Here is a 15879-nt window from a genome sequence, read left to right on the forward strand (position 1 = left end):
AGTACGTGAAGCAATCCAGCCCATATCACACCCTTTTAGGTTGCAATTTTTGCACATGCTTAATTCTCCTGCTAAGATCAGTAAGACCATCAATGTTTAACTATAACTGGATTGTGTCCTATATTATAAACAATTGCTTCAATTTATGTAAAGTTACATGCATATATAGAGAAAGAGAAGAAGAAAGAAAAATGGCTTCTGCCATACAAATACTTGTCCTCTGGGCAAAGTGAATGAAACACATAATGTCTTGTAGGGCATATTGAAGTGCAGAACTTTCACTCACATAAATTTTCTGTAATTCCCTGTCCCGCACATCTTTCTCTCTCGTTCTTTCCTGACAACTAATAGATAAGGGATTTCCCCCCATTCTTTCTCCTAGCCAAAAGAAAAGCAAACACAATAATCCCTGTTTATTGTTGCAAGGTTTGTGACCCAGTCTTGTTCCCAGTCTCTGACTGTCCAAAGGTCATCGTCAGTCCCTATGTCAGGGTGCTCCCCGTGCACGGTTTTCATTTGCACTGGCATTTACCTTTGAATTACAGATATATAGTTTATGTAATAAGATATAGTTCAATGTGTAACTTAATGTATTTGATCACTTTATATATACCAACTTTCTTTTTGTAAGGAAAAAAAAAAGCTCTGTAAGGATAATACTTTACAGCCCAAAGGAATTTAAGTTAAAGAATCAGAACCAGCTTGTTTCAGTTTTCAGTCAGTTGATTAAATAATCTCGTTCTGGTATATAACATTCACTTTCATGTTGTCTTTAAACAATTGAGGAGCTGGGGAGGGAATGTGACCCTTTAGCTTTCTTTTAAGAGATCAGTGAGGTTCCCTTTGAAAAGCAAGAGTGGCATATAAACACTGTTGTACCTGTAGTAAAACTGATTATACCTAGGGAAATCTTATGTAGCAATGTATGCATGTAACAATGTTGTCCTATAGCACAGAATCAAGCAAGATTCAGTGATTTTTTTTCCCAGATATAGAACATGTCTTTTAGATCTCCAGGCTGTCAGATCTCATTTTTTCCCCCTCTCTGCGAGACTTTGAAAATTCCATGTGAATCATTTAGCAGTCAAAAAAAGTCTAGCTCTCAAGATTTCACTCTTCTTTGATTATGGTACATATTCTTATTTTTCTATAGTGAATTCCTTGTCCTACAGATTCTCCACCCCCCCCCAAGAAAGCTTTGCACATCCTGAGATATGGTGGTTGGATAATGCACGATTAGGGAAGGCTGAATCTGTACACCTAGGGATTCTTTTATAGTGCCTATATTTTTTCATAAAACCCAGGCAATGATGCTTTTTCTTCTTGAAAGCATGTTTTCCTTCTATTTGAACAACATTTTGCTTCCAGCTATTCTAGACTTAGTTAGAATGGTCAGAGTTTTTAAATTCAGAAGGTAAACATGAAAAAAGCATATAGCACTTATAAAAAAAACTTGACAAATGTCAGAAGCATATTTTTTACTCTGATTTTACATTACTCTCTTCACATTAGTACATTAATCCTATATTAATTGGTTATCAAAAGGCTTCTTAGATGAATCGGAACCTTTTTTAAAAAAAAAATGACTATGTTGCTATCAGAAGAAAAAAAAAACCTTTATCAGGCCTCTTTACTGGTCGCAAGGCATGTGAGAATTTCTTAAATTTCCAGATCTCTCCACTGGGTATGTTATAATGAAAAATAAATGGGGGTGGGGGGGTGGGATCTGGTTTAATATTGAAATCATGAACCTTATCTGGTCACATACTAAATGGAATGGGAGGATGACATGCATATTAAAATTACAGTTTGTGAGGTTGTTAGTTAGTGTCTCAATTGAATTTAGGATTTTGCCTCATGTTGCCAAGATAAGGAAACAATCATTGGCTGGTTCTCTTATGATGAATTAGATAAAATCCAGAAGAACTGTCTCTAAAATCAGGTGAAAATATAGATTATTTAATAGATTGTTTAGAAAACAAAGTACATTAATTGTTTATTTACACTGTGCTGATTTATACACAAGGAGTCAACTCATTTCTGTATTAGCATGTTAGGACAGAAGAAAGGATCATGGCATGCACAATGTTTTGCAATAATAATGAGCAATATTTCTGTCTTTTGTGGCCTCATGGATTATTTTAGAGAGAAAAAAACCTCAATTTACTAATTTTCAAGGTATATGTAATTTAGAGCATGGGATCTTTTTAATCACTTCAAATTACACTTAAGACCACTACTTTTATGCTGTGAAGGATAATTATATTCTTAAAACAGTTTCTATTTTTTTAAAAAATTGTAGCAAAACGTGTTATGTCAATAGATCCAAAGGTTATTGTAACTTTGAAGGTTTACAAAGTAAAAAAATATTTCCTATCTGATTTTTTTGTGCAGAATGTAAAGGATTCGGCTCTTTCAGGTGTGGACTGCATAAGTCACTCAAGGAGAATAACCCTAGGACAATTTATAGTAGCACAGTGGAGCTAATATGGGAGCACTGGCTCTGAAACTGACATAATTCATTTCAGAAGATTGACCCTAGGGCAATTAATGGTAGCAAGCAGAGAAAATTCAAGAGCTTTTTGAATACCAATCTGGGCCTTGTAGTAAATACAACAGGAAGGGAAGGGGGGAAAAAAGCCCTGGCTAGACAATAAGGATATGGGTGTGTTACAGTTCTTTCACATATGCAAAGCTGCAATTATTTTGTATCTATAATATATATACCAGTAAACACATAGTATCTTTAATTTTAAGACATATAAGATGGCTTTAAAACCAAAATATTCTTGCAACAGTTCATACTACCCATGTTTTATCTTTTAAGATTTTGTGTATGATGTAGTGCCCTTTTATGTTTTTTTTTTTATGGGATGGAAATAGACCAAGTAAATCCTGCATTATGTCATACTATTTGTGAACATCTCACTTGTCCTTTTTTTTTTTTATAACATCTACGATGACATCAGTGACCTGAAGCTTTCCACATCATTGTCTATCAGGATAGAGCAAACATAGAAAAGCAAGGTGAAAGCGAAGACAATCTGATTCCTATTCCAGATAGTATAGGCAAAGGGGGAAAATGGTTTAACAACAGAGGTAGTATTCAGCAGGTTCTGACCAGTTCTGGAGAACCGGTAGCGGAAATTTTGAGTAGTTCAGAGAACCGGCAAATACCACCTCTGACTGGCCCTGCCCCCATCTATTCTCTGCCTCCTGAGGCTGAGCTGATCGGCTGGGTCTTCTTTTGTTGCCCTGCACAGGAAAAAGGAGCTGGAAAGCAGGTTAGTGAGGTGAGGAGGGAATGGCTGGTTCTCTTATGATGAATTAGATAAAATCCAGCAGTTAGATAAAATCCCCTGCCATGCCCACCAAGCCACGCTTACCAAGCTATGCCACACCCACCAAGCCACGTACAGAGAAGTAATTTTTTTTTAATCCCACCACTGTTTAACACGTGGTGATCCATTTTGAAACAATAGCCAAAAGGCTGGGGTGGGGTAAAAATGCATGGGTCAGATCCATGCCCTGATCCAAGCTTGCCATGTGTTATGGTTATTCAACATGGACTAGAAGATACAATTATATTGTACTTATGGTCTGATCATAGGGTGTCTGTATTGTAACATACATTGCATACTTAAAGCCAGACGTTTTGAAACTAATTATGCAACCAGTTGTTGTGAAAACCCACTCTCTCCAGTCTCTTACATTTGCACCTCAGCATCATGGTATTTAGACTTTATCCATGTGAAAAACTAATCATGTTCAATTTATGAATATTCAGGCTAGTAAATAACTACCTCACAAAGTTATTTGATTAAGTGGGGGGACATTATGCTTTGAAATTCTTGCTAGTTGCTAGAAACATGAAACAGTAACCATACAGAATATTTGTAACTAATAGACAATATAATCTTGGCATGTCTGGTATCAATAAATATTGTTAATTTAAAGTGGAATGGGCAGACTTCAGGCTTATTGGATCAAAGAATCAAGAATAACTAATGAGAATGAAACAAAATGCTTACATAACACATTAAATAACATTACTATTCTAAGATTCATCCTCATGTCAGAATTGAACTGTGCTTGCATTTCTTCACACAAAAATCCATTCCTGGTGAACTCAAACTTTCTTCATTTCAATATCTGAGCAGTGAAATGCCCGAAGTTCTAATTATATAACATTCATAAGTGGTTTCCAATATATTGCAGATAAATGAAACACACCTTTTGCTTTACTGATTTAATGTGTAAATCTCTTTCTTCTGTAACATACTGTATTTAAAAGTGTGATCCGTGCAGGTTATTGCAGGGCAACAGTTCTACACTTGTCATCCCATGAGGTGTGTGAAATCAGATGTGTGAATCAATCCAGAGACCTAGCAGTTTTAAAAACATCCAGTTTTCAGACCACGTTGCACTCTCTGAAATGGAGTTTGTGTTTGTGCTGAAGTGAGAGAAATTCTATCTCTGAAAGAATTTAGTGAGGAAATAAACAAGGTCCGCCCCTTCACAGTATTTTGGGAAAAGTACCCCTTCCTCAAATTATTTACAAGCTTTATTGATCCTGCACCGATATACATATTTGCACACTGATAGGAAGGAAGGAGGAAAAGGAAGGAAGGAGCGAGCGAGCCTAGGGCTTTGCAAGGGTCGTTGTTATATTTGTATAATTTTCTTCTCTTGACCTCCCTCAATGCTGCACGTGGGCAACTTGCTCAAGCCCCCTCTCGCTACCCCACTAACGTAAAACACACGATCGCAGGCGGCCCGAATCGTCAGAGTGAAGAATGGCGGACGGGCTTGACATTTTGAACCTGCTGGCGGATACTCATCCGCGCCCGATTAGAGCTTCCCGACTCGAACTTTCAAAGCTTCCCGCCGCCTTCGCCTCTCCCGCGGCGTTCGCTTAACCTTCCTCCCTTTCCGAACTCCGCTCTCGCCGCTTCCGTTCGGCAAACGCTGTCCTCTCGGATTGCGAGGACGAATCCGGGCAGGGAAGGACGGGCTGGGGTGGAACGGGCAAGAGAAAGAAGCCGGCGACTAAAGTTTGAAGGAGCCCGGCGCTCGCTGCCCATCCGCCCGCCCCTTGTGCACGGGAACGGAGAGGGCCGGCGAAGCGAACGGCCGCGGCGTCTGCGAGTCTGCAGCGTCGCGACCGGTTGGAAGGGATCCCGACCGTCAAGCAGCCTTTCCAGTTGGGACCCTGAGATGCGCTCTCGCTTCAAGGCTGCCCCCAAAGCTTGCCGTTGCCATTGGCTGAAGGGAACCAGCGTCTCCTGCTGCCGCCGCCGCTACCTCCAGACCGGCTCAAGCTTACACCGACGCCGTTCCCCCCTCCCTTCTCTCTTTCCTCGGATCCGTGTGCGTTCCTCTCGCTTTCTCCCATTCCAGCCCACCTTCTTTTCCCTCTTTCCACCCCCACCCCCCAACCCAAGCGGTGCCGCCGCAAGCAAGCTGAAATGGACTGGAAAATGGCCAGTGGTGGCAGATCGAGCTTTTAAGATTATCCGTTTCACGTTTGGTACTTTAAGCTGCCTTTAATCTGTTTTTATTTGCCAGAACTCCTAGTTTTGGCGGGAGAAGGAAGGGAGAAAAGGGACGGGTGTGTGTGTATGTGTTTGTGTGTGTGTGTGTGGGGGAAGCGGGCTAGAGGGAGGGGGGGTTTGGGAAGAAAAGCTGCCGCTGTCGCCGTTTCTCTCCACGATAATATGTTTATATGATTAGCTGAGCCCAGGGGTGGGTAGAAGAGAAAGGGAGAGAGGGGGTGGAGATTGGAAGAGGTGGAGGCTGGAGGTGGCTCCAGTTCAGAGCTAGTGGAGAGTCTGTGTCAGGACTTCGCAATCCCCAGTCACACGCCGAGAGGTGCCTGGACGAAAAGGAGCTGGCGGTACTATTCATTGGGTTCCCCCCACACCCTTTCCATTCCTTGCTTCTTTTGGGGCGATTTCATGCCCGGGCTCTCTTTCTCCCCTTGGTTTTAAGCGCGGCCAGTTGTGGCTCTTGATCTCTTGCTCTTCACGGGGCAGGCAGGCAGCAGCAGAGCATCCGAGGAAGACGCGAAGCCCGAGGAAGGAAAGGGCTGGAACTGGAGCCTGCCAGAGGCCAGAATGTCATCAAGGGTGATGCAAAGAAGATGGAAGAAAAGGACGGAGTAAGAGAGCCTGCCTTCTTAGAAGAAAATATTTGATTTTTTTTCTTTTTGTTTTAATGCCTGGGTCTCTCTGCGCATTGCAATTGCATCCCCTCTCTTCTCGCCTTCGCCTCCTCCCTGAAGAAAAGAAATCGAAGATCGAATTGATTCTCCTGTTGGCATCGTGCTTTTGTTTTTCCGTTTTTCTTTTCTTTTCTTTTTAAACAATCGTTCCAGTTGCTCAAAGAAAAGAAAAATCTAGGACTCCGGGGCTGGTCATATCCAGTGGGTTTTGCACCTAGCTCTCTTTTGTTGTGGTGCTTTTAGAGTACCGGAAGAATTGTTTCGATTTTCCTTCCTGGCTTGTGCCGTTTCTTTCCTCCTCTCCCCAATAATTTGTCTTCCTCCCTTTTTTTTGGGGAGGGGGGAGGGACAGAAAGAGCAGCGCGCGTTGGGAACTGCGGGGGGAAAATGTTGACTTAACCCCTCCAAAAGCCCCTCGGCTGGCTGGGTTTGCTTGGAGAAAGGGAGAGAAGGACGACGAAGAAGAGAAGCCGCTGCCTTTTGTAGGTTGTTTTTTTTTTTGTGTGTGTGTGTGTCCCAGCTCAGCGAGCTGCGAAGCCAGCTGTTTCCCCGGCTTTCTGTACTTCTACCCAGCCCGGCTCTTTTGCCTGACCGGCGACCCTTCTGCGCGATCTGGCTTTCTTCAGTTGCTGCCGCTTCCCAGGCCCAACCCTCGTGATCGTGAAGGGACTCATCCTGCACCTCCTTTCTGGGGCACCCAGATGCCAGAGAAACCCTGGCTCGCAATTGGCTGCAAATTCAAAGGTAAGCGAGGTTGGTCGAAGTGGGGTGGGGTGGGGTGGATGAGCTTTTCTGTACTTATGGTACCTGTTTGCTCCTGGTTTGCGAGGCATTTGCACGCGAGGGGGCGGCTTCGTGGGAGAACGGGGTGCGCGTCCCTAGTCCTTTGTTTTCCCTGCGGGGCGGGTGGGGGGGGGAGAAGGGAACCCCGCCAATACACCCGTGAGATGCCAGGAGAGTCTTTCCTGTCCCACTCTTTTCTTATTCGCATCCATTCCAACATTTCTATTTTACCTTTAAAAACATAAATGAGAGTATTATTTAATGACCAGCGAAGAAGTGAGAACTGAGGCCCATGGAGTGGAGTGGAGTGGAAGGAGGATTGTGATGGCTACTTCTTCCAATTAATTTACCGCCTTCCTTCTTCTGGCAAAGAAACCAGTGACTGCCAGTGGGGCTTCCCAAGAGCCGTGAAACAAGGGACAGGGAAAGAAGGGTGACCTAAAAATGCAATTAGTTGTGAACTAAGATGAGTGGATGTGGCACTCCACAGGATCAAGGCATCTTGGAGAAAAGACTTAAAAGGAGAGCCAGGTAGATCAGATTCAAGCCAAGGGAACTGCCCTGGGAGAAGAAGGCATTGGTACCCTTAGCAACAAGGCTCTTGTTCAGAGAATTTAGGTTTTGGAAAAGCACCTTTAATGTGGGGGTGATTGTTCTTGTTATGCCTGTTCTTGTGGGTGGCTGGCATCTGACCCTGGATTGGTTGGATGGGTTCAAGGAGAGGGATCTCTCTAAACTTTGCCCAACTCTAACCCATTTGATCCGGCGGCAGCGTTTACCATCAATTTTGATGGAACTTTTATTATTTTTTCTGCTGCCTAACTGTCAGCTAGTTAGAGCTATTCATAAGGCCCTGTGATACTTCCCTGTCAGGAGGGATGAGGTTTTAAACAACTGATTTTAAACAACTTCAGTTGCAAAGAAGCCTGCCAAAGTGAGTTGGGGCTAATGCTAAACAAGAAATGTATGGAAGGAGGAGGGGTGGGGACAGATCACTCCAGCCATGTCTTCTAACTGTTTTAAGTTCTTATTTCACCATGGAAAGAGATTAGTGCTTGTGTGAGTGTAAGAAAGTTCCTTGGGTGATCTTTCTTGCTTCAGAGATGGAAGAAAAAGCTTTCAAAAGCAGCCTTACAAGTTTTATAGTAACAGCAAGAGCCATCTGGATCCTGTTACTGTAAGAGATTTTTCTCCTCTCTGTTTTTCGTTTGCTCCTCCAACATTCTTTAGTGGAAGCACAGATTCCCTGACTGAGAGAGATTCTTGTCGAGGAAACTGCCTGGCAGTTGATTTCATTAATCTGGCTGCATGAATGCCTAAGCAGGCCCTGCCTGCTCTTGTTCCTCCTTGTATTTCAGTGGCATATCGAAAGGGAAAAGTTGCACTCCCTGAATAGAGAGATCCACTTGTTGCACACACATTTTCATTTATCACACAAGGAAGCAAAAGGGATCTAGCTGTCCTTTGCCTGTCTCCTAGAAAGGCTTTCACTTAGCAATAAATAACTGTTTTTCCCCCCATTGTGGCCTAAAGACTGGTTTCTTCTTTGCTTGTGGAAAGAAGTCTAGGGCCACCTGGAGACAATGCAAAGAAAGTGTGTGTGTGTGTGTGTGGAGTGCTGGAAATGCCTGAAAGGATATTTGGTTTTTTTTCTTTTCTTTTTAGCATTAGAATATCAAAAAGAAAAGTCACAATGAAATTTAAGGGAAGGTGATAATGGATATAGGAAAAAACCTCTTACCTTTTCAGAGGATTTCAGATACAGGAAGATTTCTTGCTTGCCCATATGTTGGAGATGATAACTGCTTCTGATAATACTAGTGATAGTTATTAGATGCACATATAATTGGTTTGGCAGAAAGGAAAAATAGCTTATTTGGGGCTTTAGGTGTGTTTTTCTTTTCCTTCAAAAAATATTGTCCTTGTTAGAAAGAATCCTGCAGAACAAATCCTCTCTTGTTTGGTTTCTTCAGATACTCAGATTCCTTCCCTTTTGTTACTTGCTACTAAAAGAGGTGCCATTTCACATCATTCTGCACAAATTGTTTGAATTAATGCGAGTGTGAATTCTTACCCTTTGAAGGATCCCATTAGCATATCAAAGGTTTCTTAGCTTTCAGCTCAATTGAGAAAACTTCAGTCTGTCTTCCATTTGCTTCCAAAGCAGAGGCCCAAAGGGCAGTGAGGAATTGAAAAGGGGTAAAAAGGGGAGGTAGAATTGGGTTATATTTCTGAACTTTTACCGTTTTGTAATTATGCCAGGAAAGAACATAGTCTGTATGCTGCTGGCCCTTGTAAGCAGCCAAACAATTATATTCCATTGATTAATGGTTTATACTAAGAAAAAAGAGTGACCTTTTTCATGGCAGCCACTGTTGCATAGTTTCTGGTATCTGCTAGTTATTTTGTTTGTGAGATTTGTGAGGCCTTTTCTTTCTGGCTCATCCTTGGATATAGTCTACATATCAGTGCATTGGAGGAGGGGGGGAATGGGGAAAAAAAACTTCTAATTACTTAAAACACATCCACACAAATCAGTCTTTGAAATAAAAGACCATTCTGTTCACAGCCTTTGAAAATGAGCACATATTTCTTTCAGTACAGCTTCTAGGAAGTGCATTGTTTTTCCATAGAATGTTATTTTCTAAATAACAGAATGTTATTTTCTAAACTGTGTCTTGGGTAAATTTATTGACAAATCTTCCAAGAAAATAAGAATACTTAGGTGCTTTTTTATTAATGATGACAAAGATAACCAATATATGGATACGTTACTGATATGTGCTGGGGTGTTTTGTTTTTTGCTGTTGTTATTGCCATTCTCAAAAATTGTGAAAGTAGTGTAATCAATATTCTTCAGATAGTTATAGCAAAGACTGACTGTTTCATCTGCTTACAGAATATTTGCAAATTATCTTTTAAGATGCTGTTGCATCTGCACCCTTTTATTCATATGTTGTAGTACTGATTATCCTGTGTTAGTAAAAGAGATAGCTCATTTTACTCTTTCATTTTCTTTAAAAATCAATATTCACAATCTGGCAGACATGGAGAGGAGCAGAATGCGGTACTTCTTCAGTACATCATTCATAGGAAATCAGAGTTTAGAAGATATATTAGGCTTCACAAAAATAACTTTCCTGTCATCTCTTAAGTTCTCTCACACTTATTTTTATTTCTCCAGTTTATCAAGTCTTTACTTTGATATGACTTCTGATGCTCAATTTTAAATGCAATTGTTTTATAATAAGACAGTTCTCATATTCAGAATTGTTCATTAACAAAAAAAAGGTTATCTAGAAGTAAAAATGGGAACAAAATCTAATGTTTGAGGACTTCTGCTGTTGTGAAATTGTCAAAAGCTTTCATGATTGTATAGGGTCTTTTAGGATAATGTGAAATTATATAAGGATAGTTTCTTAAAGTTGCCTTTTTTCCTGAATTAGTCCCTGTTTGGAGGGTATATATTGAGGCAGTTTTCATTAGGAAACTTACATTGCTTTTAACTTTTCTGCTTTGGATACAGAGTGCTAAGGAGGAAATAGATTATCCTGCAAAGCTAATAGAGATAATCTAAAAATTATCTTACTATTTTGACACATTCGATTTGATTTTGATATTTGGCAATTTCAAATGCTGGAGAATGTCACAGAATGAAAACTTTCAGCATTTTGTAAGATGAGGCCACTTAGAAATTAATGTGCCACAGTAGTGTTTTAAGCTGCCATTTTTAATCATAGTGGATTATGTTCTGTTGGCAATAGAAATTGTACCTATATTTTAGGTTGCTCTGGAGGTTAGCGATGGAGAAATCAACTTATTGCATCAATATGGAGTAGAACAAACCAATTATTTAAGGTTTTGATTTGAGAGATTCCACTAAAACATTCATTCATTCATTCCTCCTCTCTTTCTCCCTCACATGCCTGTACATATATTTACATATTTAGCTTCCATGTTAGCAGAACATCAAAGCAAGTAGCCCATTTTGTGAATAGCAGTCTTGCAAGTTGTATTCCAAGTCTTACTTTAAGACAACAAGGAGAGCTTCTGTGTTTCCTTCCTTCAAATAGAGTAAAGTATTTTTAAAAAGAAAATCTGCCTGGCAGTCAGTCCATAATTTGTACCTCAGAATATGGCTTCATGTTTCCTATGTCAGGAATGAAAGTACTAAAAAGGGGTACATAAGATGTACTAAGAAAAGTATGCTGAAATGAAAGTAAAAGTATGTATGAATGTACATATGTATGTATGTACATGTGTATGTACATACATATAGATATATACATGCACACTGACATTTAAATAAATGGATTTTCTGTCATATCAATATCTGGCACTTAGCCTGATTTAGTTATTGTATTTTTAATTGACAAAAATGCATATTCCAAAATGAAATATGTAATTTATTGTATTTTGCACCTGCTTGCAAAAGAGTGAAATCACATACCATTTGGGGTTCCTAATGACAAATACAAATGTATAATAAATACTACATTAAAAAAGTTAAGAACAATATGAATTGATATTTAAAATAATAGGTGTTGATTTCCAAACTGTGGATTCCCTAATGTGTGTGTCAAATATAATTGCATTTACTGTCATTTTGAGACATTTTCCCTTTAATGTATTCTTTTTTAAAATGAGCTGTTTCACAGTACATATTACACCTAATCTCTGGATTTTAGGCTTATTTAGCATTAGTAATTTCAAATAAGAAGTTTTAGAACCCATTATTATTCTACGAGATGAAGGCTAGGAAAGAATAATCAGGTGTAACTGGGGTAGGCTTATAATTTTTAATCTATGCACAGAAGAATGGTTAGCAAATAACATACCACTCTTAATAGAATTACAATAATGAAATTACCATCTACCCTAATAGTTACATAGGGCTCAATAGTTCATAGGACTAATATGGTATATATGTGGGAAAAAAAACCAGTAAACGTTGATAATACATTTAAAAAACAAGCACACACTAAAGTTAAAAGATATAAAATATTCTGGATGAATAGGAATCATGGATGTTTAATAATTTTGCATGAAGTAGTTAATTCACTCAGTTCTTTATACAGCTAGATATTAGCTGAACTTTTGGGGAAATGCACTTTTAAAAAGATATATTAAAGATGATACGCTTGTATCAATTTAGTGAAATATAATGCATTATTTCTTACTGCTTGCTTCTTTGTTTCTGATGAAAATAACTTGTGAAGTGCATTTGTATGTATAAGTATTTTTATTGACATAGAGATGATAGTTCTTTAATTGGAATTGAAAACTTTGTTGTAACTTGCCACATTTAAGATTTATTTTAAGGGAAAAAATGTTCTCTCAAGCAGGTTTTGAATTACATTGCAAGAAAGATTATGGACCATTATCACAAATGGTACATTTTATAAATTAAAGAAATAGTATATAATTAGCATGTGCCATTATTTCCCTTCCCATGTGGCATTTGTACTGGTGAATTCTTCAACTATGTGGAAATGTGCTATCTCCCCTCACTCACACACACATACACACATCCAAAGAGGTAATGATCAAAAACATAGCGGTAGATTATAGTAAATACAGAAGTAACACCTGCAGGGAAAGTGCAGTCAGAATAGCAACAGAATCACTATTGATTGTTTTAGTGGCAGAAAGAACTTAAATGCAACTTGTGTAATTATACAAAATGAAGTTTTATGAAATAATATGCTTCATCTTTGCAGAAGATTTTATATGTTGTGTGCTGGTAAGTAAAATCCCATCACGGTTGTATAATTTTGTTCAATTATCAAAGCAGGTAAGGGAAAAAAATCAATTTACACTGAAAAGCCACAAAAATGAGATTACCTTGTTAAAAGCAGGAACTTGCCTACAGTGTCTAAATTGCTTAGGATGACCAAGAATAGCAGTAATTAATGCACTAAGAATAATATACTCTAGTCTGTACATTCAACCATAGTTATTTCCTTTCTCTATAAAGAGCCTAGTAGGTATCAATTTATACTGCTTTAATTTTATTCCTCAAAGTGCAACAATATTTTTTATACTACACATAACATTTTTATCTGAGACATGGTTACTAAGTTCAATTTTGTGTCTATTCATTGATGGAAATACGAATATCAGTACAGTATTGAACTTGTTTTTGAAATGGATAGATAGACAATCATCAATTTTTCAAGTGAAAATACAGGGTAAAGATAAATGGTACTTTGCAGAGTGGTGTTAATAATATACACATATATGCCATCAGTACAGAAAAACACTGTTTATTACTCCAGAAACTATTGTTCAGCTTTAGTAAAATATATATTTGAGTATGCAATAGTGTTTTTGGTAGTGTCAAACATGTACATTTTGTCTGCTGATTATATGTTTTGTATTTTGGTAGCCTGAAAATATTGCCTCTGTAGAGGAAGTTGGAATTTCTAAGTCTTGCTTTTTCATTGAGACATTTCTCACCTGCCTTCACTTTCCTAAAGCACATAAACTCCTACTTCACTGAATCTCTAGGACTGTCTTAGCTAAAAGGAAAAGGCAACAGTGTTATTCGGGAGAGCCCCTTTGTGAATCACAAAGTTATCTCACTTGAATTCGTGAATAAAAAAATAGCTGAAAAAGGAAGACAAATGCCAACTGAATAAAGATGTTAAACCAGATTTTTGCCTCAGGTTAAAATTGAGGTAAGCTCTAGTCCAGAGGTAATGTCTCCCTCTACAGAGCACAAAAATAATCAATGAATGACAGTAGAGCAGCATATCTTGAGAAGAATTAGGGATCTTTGGAGGATGATGTCTTAGAATAGAAGGACCAGTGACATTAAAATATTAAGGAATTTAAGTGATTGATTATGAAATCAGCTTCTTCTGAACCTATTTGTTCTTTAGCTGAAGGCAGATGAATAAACAGGACACAATTGTGAGCTGTGGTGAGAGTGTCATAAACAGAAATGATATTCTGTGAAGAAGTTGCAGGAATGAAGCAGGAATTCACTGTTAATATTTAAAACAAAGAAAAGAAAAGAATTTACATCTGCTGCAATTCTTGCAAGAGACTTCCTTCCTTCCTTCCTTCCTTCCTTCCTTCCTTCCTTCCTTCCCACCTATAATATATTGCAAGAAGTATCTTATATGTTTTCTCTTAAATGAAGGAGTAACTAACTTTTAAATAGATTTGTGCCACTAAATTTGGCTCATGATTTATAAACATTTCTACTTCAATTGTTCAACATTGCATTGTGCTTTCCATTTTTTTTTTACAAGAACATCGAAAATGAACTGTACGCAAACCAAAGGATGATCAAAATCTTGTGTTTTAGATACTGCACTGTGTAATTAATCTGTTTATCCAACAATTTGCGCAAAGGATAATTCAAATAAAGTATGAATTAGAGACCTAACTCAAATATATTGAAATAAATTATCATTAGCTTAGAGAGTTTGTGGCTAATGCGTTCTTTTAATTTTTACATCATTTCTGCTAATTTTGCAATTATATTTTAATCTTTTTCATCCATTTTAAATGTCTGGAATTTGTACTAAATGTCTACTGAGTTTGTACCAAAGGTCTACTATTAATACTCCCTATCCCTGCTGCCATCTTCAGCTTCTTATGATATTGTAAAGGTTGGTAAATGTTTCTATTTGTTTTCTGAATAGTCAAGTTTTCTTAAAGCAAGGAAAAACCTGTCATAGAAATAATTATTATAAGATCAGCATTTGTTTGTGGATGTGCTAATTTTCAGTGAATAAATACTCATTTTAAACAAAAGATAATACATCCTGTTGTGTGATCAATTATAGATATACAATATATAAAAACAGAGACATGACATACACATTTATTAAAACTACAACAGTTTGATTCATGACTTGTGAAAATTTAGTTTATAAGATTCAACTACTATAAACATGCAGAATGCTTATTGAAACTTCAGCATGTTGCCATCTCCTGTATTTTAAAATCTTTACCATTCAGTTTGTTTCTTTGATGCAAATTCAGTCTTGCATCCAGCCTTTCTTGGCACAGCAGTTTCTGTCTGCTGTATTTTGATTATTATTTTGTTCAGTTGACAGAATACTTAAAGTTCCTTTACTACTAAAATTGTTCTTTGCTGTTGAGTGAAGGAATGACCGTCTTATTTTGGATAGTCTTATTTCTCCTTGTTTTGTTGATATTGTTGGTAATTAAATTAAGGTGGAATTTAGAATTGATTTTGGAGCAGGGTTTTATGTAACGTAGAGTAGGTAGTAATTACGATCACTCAGAAAAGGGAAATAATTCTTAGTTTTGACAATGAGTAATCATAATTCAGCCCACAGTTATGTAGGAGACCAATGGTTTATTAGATATCAGATATTTTTGAGCCTAAAATTACAAGTAGGATCTGCAACAAAATGTTGTGGAATGAAGTGCAAATGTTCAGGAATTGAGCCATTATCCCCCTATCATTGATTTTCCATTTAATGTTTGAATTACTTTCTAGTCATTGAGCACTCTTAGTCTCCCTGAGCTGTTTTTAGATAGTTGCTCTCCCTTTCCGCCCCGACCTTAAGGATTTTAGTGTGAAGAATTTTCTGAGTTTTCTCAAGTTTGCTGTTGTTCTGTTGTCTGTAGTTGCCTGTATTATTTTGCTTAGATAAGCAGTGGCTCTCATAACTGAAATTGTAGAGGGAACGATATCTTTACTGGCATGCCAAGAATTTCTGACACACTCCACCCACCAAAAGTGATTCCACCAAATTTGTTTGTATAAGAATACATACAACATACATACAAAGAAAGAAAGAAAGCAATGTTCAGATTCTGCTGTTTTTCCATTTAAAGTGTTGTTGGGTGGCATTTTTTGGCAAGCTCTTCTGTCAGATTTCATGATA

The 15879-nt window shown here is 38.1% G+C and overlaps 1 protein-coding gene across 16 annotated transcripts in view; it reads left to right on the forward strand.

The window, feature by feature from the left end:
* Nucleotides 1-15879, forward strand: part of ADGRL2 (adhesion G protein-coupled receptor L2) — a 361637-nt gene that overhangs the window by 143365 nt on the left and 202393 nt on the right. For 13 of the 16 annotated variants that reach the window (XM_087930088.1, XM_087930080.1, XM_087930082.1 and 10 more), the window contains exon 1: nucleotides 2955-6967. The exons of the other annotated variants lie outside the window; for them this stretch is intronic. The gene's annotated coding sequence lies outside the window, so the exon portion shown is untranslated. Of the gene's footprint in view, nucleotides 1-2954; nucleotides 6968-15879 lie in introns of those variants that run through there. 16 annotated transcript variants of the gene reach the window in all.

Source organism: Pseudonaja textilis, chromosome 3 (genome assembly GCF_049901715.1).
Source record: "Pseudonaja textilis isolate UNSWEBS1 chromosome 3, rPseTex1.2, whole genome shotgun sequence".
Lineage (NCBI taxonomy): Eukaryota > Metazoa > Chordata > Lepidosauria > Squamata > Elapidae > Pseudonaja > Pseudonaja textilis.